Source organism: Arachis ipaensis, chromosome B08, assembly GCF_000816755.2.
Source record: "Arachis ipaensis cultivar K30076 chromosome B08, Araip1.1, whole genome shotgun sequence".
Classification (NCBI taxonomy): Eukaryota; Viridiplantae; Streptophyta; class Magnoliopsida; order Fabales; family Fabaceae; genus Arachis; species Arachis ipaensis.
The window spans coordinates 6,866,287-6,872,316 of NC_029792.2; positions in this window are offsets into that span (position 1 = coordinate 6,866,287).

Below are 6,030 nucleotides of genomic sequence, written 5' to 3' on the forward strand. Positions count from 1 at the left end.
GTCACAAGTCTAGTTCTCCTAGTGATGAACTTGCGTCCGCAAGTGAATTCTCTGAGATCGAAGAATTTTCCCCAAGTGAATATGAAGATGATGCGGAGGTATATTTCTCTCAACCTCCAATCTATGACTCGAGTGATGAGGAAGACATAGAAGACTTTGACCAGGATACAGATACAATTGAAGATCTTTGCAAGGAAGTGGAAGAATTCACAGAAGAGCACAAGAAAACGAAACTTGCAGAACCACCAAAAACACCTATCCCAAAGCCATTACCACCTAATACAAGCTTCAAGTGGGTACAATCCTTAACTTATAATTTTACTTATTCACTTGAATATGGTTTGCTTGAAACAGATGGCCAACTTAGAGCTCTCTGCGGCTTTAAGAGTAAAAGGGAATTGGCTCGTACTCAGAACTGGTGCACCAGGTTCAATAAGGTTCCACGCTTCACCTCGAAGTACACGGATTGGTATCATGCTCAATTGCATGGATCACGGAAAACGTTTGGTCACCACGGTGAGATTCTACTTTTTAACCCGCCCGAATGGAAACTTACAAATCAAAACGGAGGCGAATCTGAAAACACAGCTTGGGATCATGGATTATATTCTGACATTCGTCATCCCGGGAGGCTGAATATCTGTCTGAAGCTGCTCAGAAGCTTTACATGCCTAGTTTGGGACCCCAGAGGCTATTGGCATTCCAAGCACTGGTGGAAATTTTTGGACGAATTTAAACATAAGCCACCATAACAGGATACTCTTCCAATGTCCAACTTAAGGACTTTAACTAAAAGTGCTAGGTGGGAGACAACCCACCATGGTATGGTCGCTTCTTTCTCAATCTATTTCTTGTTTATTGTTTTCAATTTACCCTTTTTTTATTTTAACATTAACCTGGAATCATGCATAGCATTCATGTTAATCACTGCATCCTGCATTTTTCAGTTAAAAAAAAAGGGGTTGCACGACGCGACCGCATGCCCCATGCGATCGTATCATATCGCAAAAAACACCACCCATGCGACCGCATGAACCACGCGGCCGCGTGATATATATATCGGCGTAAGGATCCAACGAATAGAAAGTTGGGCTGGAATCGTGCGGCTCTTGTGCGTTTCGCACAAATTGGCCCATGCGATCGCATGCCCCATGCGATCGCGTCACTTACCAATACCAATCCCACGCGACCGCGTGAGCGACGCGATCGCGTTGCATGGATTACATATCACCCCAAAAGGAGATAGAGAGTTGCGCTGAAACGGCGCTGGAGTCGTGCGTTTAGCACGAATTCCAACGATGCGATCGCGCGACCCACGCGATCGCGTTACCCCTCTTTTCCCCCCTCTCATGCAATCGCGCGCCCCACGCGATCGCGTCCCCCCATTTTCACCCCAACCACGCGACCGCGTGCCGCCACCCACCCTCTTCAGCCAGCAACAACCACCGCCCTCCCTTCCCCTATCCTCTTCCTCTCTCACTAACCCTAATACCTCCCTCCGCCACTGCCCCCTCAGCCGCCACCGCGACGCCGTGCACCACCACCGCGCCGGACGCCACCGCATCCACCTTCTTCCCTGTTCCACCCCTTCCGCTTACCAGGTTCCGCAACACGCAACCCTTTTTATCCGTTCGTCACTTTTCTGTATTTTTTATTCCGTTTATGTTCATGATTAGGATAGCTAGACTTGCATGTTGTAGTGGATTTTTAGGTTGTTAGGTAGCTTAGGCTGTGATTAGTGGATCTAGGTCTGTTTAATTGCACTGTTCTTACTTCTGTTTTATCCTATGTGCAAATCTGTTGCTGCTATAATCATGATTCATATGCTGCTTTCTTGTATGTTGCTACTGTTTACATTGAGTTTTTATGTTTATTTTATATCTATGTACATGCAGCTTGATTTTTTTTAATTCATATGAACTGATATGATTGCTGTTTATTTTCCGGGACAATCCAATTTTAGCCGGAATGCTACCCAAATTTTTTTGAAAATTGTTTTCATTCTTATTTTGGTTTGGCAACTCTGTTTTACTCTGCTTCCCCCAAACCATTTCATGAATGCTAGGGCCACTTTCTTATCCTCTTTGATTTCCTGGTTCATAACCTGCATTTGTGATTCACTGATTCCAATTTCTGATTTCTTTATTTCTATTCGAATCAGCATCACCCTGTTTTCTTTATTCGATTATGAGTACTTCTATTCTTACTTGTGAATCCTTGTTATATAGAATTTTTTCTATGCCACTTACTTTCCTAACTCACTAATTTTAATTTACTAATTTCTTTTTACCATACTAATCCTCTTCATCTCTTTTCTGATTACTTTCACTTCCTCTAACTTTCTCACTATGGCATATTGATTTTTCTTCTTTCCATTTAACATTAATTCAATCACATTTCAATTACTCATTTTCCTTATTCTATTTCTCCCTTACCGCTTTGAGTTTCCTTTGTTTAAATTGCCTATTTGCTTTCCTATCTTATCCATTTCCTGGTTTTCTATTTTTCAGGATGTCTGCCTCACAAAGGAAAGGCAAAAGCAAGGCTACTGGCAAGCGCAAGAGAGGAGATTCCTCCCAGTCCATCATTGCTCTAATGCACGATTCCTCATGGCGGGAGAAGAACTTCACACAGTAGGAAAAAGCTAACCAGCTACTCCCTTCGACTGATCCTATAAAATTTGCAAACCGATACTGTGAGCTGAAGTACCCGACTTTTGCAAACTCCAGAAATCTATACCTGGAACGTACCTTGAAGATTCCAGAAGCCCTCCAGCAATACACCACTGAGCAAATCAAGCAAAGGTGCTGGTTCTTTCTGGAGAGACCACTGACAGAGGTCAATGCATCTTGGGTCCGGGAATTCTATTGCAACTACTACCTTACAACCCAAGATGAAGTGAACCTGAGGGGAAAGCAAATTCTAGTCACTGAGGAGGCCATAGAGACCATTCTCCAGCTCCCAGCCAAGTCCGATCAGCTAGATGGTTATGCACAGGCTGAGGAGGACATGGGCCAGATGCGGTTTGATTGGGATGCTGTGAAGGCACGGATAGCTCTCGACCCTGCTGTTCCTTGGGAGATGGGTCAGGACACCACTATGCCTAGAGGGATCAAGAGAGTGTACTTGAATGATGAGACTCGGCTATGGCATCAAATCTTGAGCAACTATGTGATGCCGAGTACTCATGAGACTGAGATCCCGGCTGCCATGATCACCCTCCTCTGGTGTGTGCTGGAGGGTAAGGACATGTACTTGCCTCGTTTTATCCGGCATTATATGGCCAGGGTCCACGTCCGAGGCACCCTCCCCTTTCCTTATCTGGTTACACGGCTAGGCCGTCAGGCTGATGTGCCTTGGGAGGATGCCGATGAGCGACCACCAGCAGCGGACTGCAGGAAGATCATCCCTCACAGCAGGAACTTCCTTGCTTTGGGCTACAGACCACCACCTGTCACTGCTACTGATGAGACAGCCCCTCCATCTGCTGGACCCTCTTCATCCACAGCTGCCCCTGCTGCCACCACTGCACCTCCACCCGCCTCTGAGCCGGTTTATCGCCTCGTGCACCGTCTATTCCGCCAGCTTGATCAGATGGAGCGCCGTAACAGGCGCCGGTATGAGAGATTGGAGCGCTGCAACAGGCGACGCTATTCCCATCTGAAGTTGATGATCAGACAGGGCGCCGACATCCCCTCTGAGCCCGACACACCATCAGAGCCATCAGAGGAGGAGGAGGATGAGCACGAGGAGGAGCTTCATTCCCAGGCAGAGACTCATCAGCAGGCAGACACAGAGCACGCTACACCACAGCAGGAGGCCCCACATCAGCTTGAGGCTGCAGATCCAGAGATCCCGATCCAGTCAGTCCCCCCTCTACAGCAACCAGACTCTCATTTAGTTTAGTTTGCAATTCTAGCTTATTAGTGGATCAATTAGTATAGTTTTACCCTTTTACATAAGATAGCTTAGTTATAGCTTAGTTTAAATTGACAAATATAAAAAAAGAGTAAGCTAGGAACTTGAACATAATAGATTTAGATCCATAAAACCTTGTATATATAACATTACATGATGTAGTTAGACTGACAACATTTCATCAAGGAGAAATATTAAAACTTCAAAGGCTACCCTAAATTACTTTTTAAGAGAATAATGAGAATTTTTAACTAAACCTGCATGACATACATAAGTGATAAATGATTTTTCAGCTAGAGAACACATAGCCTGTGAGTTTTGAGCTTAACTGTATGGTTACATTCAAACCATAATTTTTATTCCTGTGTGTTCCAACCTTCTTTCTTATTCTGGTGTTCTTTACTTTGTTTTAGTCTATATGTCCGATTATAGAATATAGGTACATCTCAAAATAATGATTGAGGCCATCATTTAATTTTAGCTCACTTACTCCAAATTAGCCTACCTTTTACATCACCTTTGTTAGCCCCCTTTGAGCTTTTTAAAAAAAAAAAAAACCCCTTTATTCTATTTTAGCCAAATTACTAGCCTTAAGCAAAAAAACAAAAGAAAATTCCAAGTGAATCCTTGGTTAGCTTAAGATAGAAAATTATAAATAGAGTAAAATGTGGGAAACTTATTGGGAACATAGTTGATAAAGACAAAAGGTAGAAAAATTAAAAAGAATAAAGCAACTCAAAATTTTGGGAAGCAGGCTCATGAAAATTCAAATTAATTAAAATTACCATGTGTATTCAAAAAAAAAAAGAAAAAAAGTTAGTTTTCAAGCATGTAAATAAAGGGGATACAAAAAGAATTCCCCAATGCAAAATAAAAAGCAATGCACATGGGATAAAAACAAGAATTGAAACATGAGCATGTGACATCAAAAGCGAGAAAATAGGGAGAATAGGTAAAGAAGCATTGTTTTACTAAGTATGTATGTTAGGTGAGATCTTAGTCTAATTAAGGATTCACTTATTAGCTCACTTAGCCTTATACATATATCCTTACCCTTTGCCTTGACCCCATTACAACCTTAATTAAAGACCTCATGAGTTTTGGTATGACTATGTTCTATAATTGTTGATTGGTTAGATGAAAAACAAGGTTATAGAAAGGAAGAATAAAAAGAAGAATAGAGTGGTTAACCCAATAAACACTGAGTGATTAGAGAGAAAACACAAAATCCAGTGAGGGTTCAAAAGCTCATTAACATTTATCTCTGATTGTCTTGCAAGTTTTTTTTTTCTCTCATCTCATTTGCAAAAAAGTGCTTTATTATTTGAGGGTTAGCTATATATGTATATATATCTCCTTGAGAATGTGAAATAAATTGACTACATGTAGGCTTTATATATGATATTATTCCAGCAATTTACTTTTTTCCCTTTTGGTCTTGGTTAAGAAATCAGTGACTCAACATTATCGAACTCAGCATAATTGATAATCGTTATCTTGCTAATTGATCTGAACTTCAATAATCCCAACTTTTTCCTAGGAAATAAATAGGATTCGAAGGTCAAACTAATTAGTCCCTTGACTTACCTTTGCTTCATAGGTTAACTAAGTGGAATTAAGATACAACTTTCATTATTATTGAGAGGGATAACCAAGTTGGACTTCTAATTTCCCTTATCTTGCCAAAAGTTGTTTTACAGTTATTATTTATTTTTAATTGCCATTCAATTCACTCGTCATTTAAATTACTTGCTTCTCACCTTCTAAACCCCGATTACAACCTTTATAACTAATAATAAGAACATACTTCCTCACAGTTCCTTGAGAAGACGACCCGAGGTTTGAATACTCGGTTAACAATTTTTAAGGGGTTTGTTACTTGTGACACCCAAAATGTTTGTACAAAAGGGATTTTTGTTGGTTTAGAGACTATATCTACAACGCGACTGTTTTTATGACATTCTTTACTGGCAGAAATCACGATCGTCAAAGGCTCTAGAAGCAAACTTGGGGGATGATTAGGTAGCGTGACTTCTTAATTCCAACGATAAATTTAGCATTATGTCAGTGTACTCTATCTACTTGAATGCCCCTGAGGATTCTAGGTGTAAC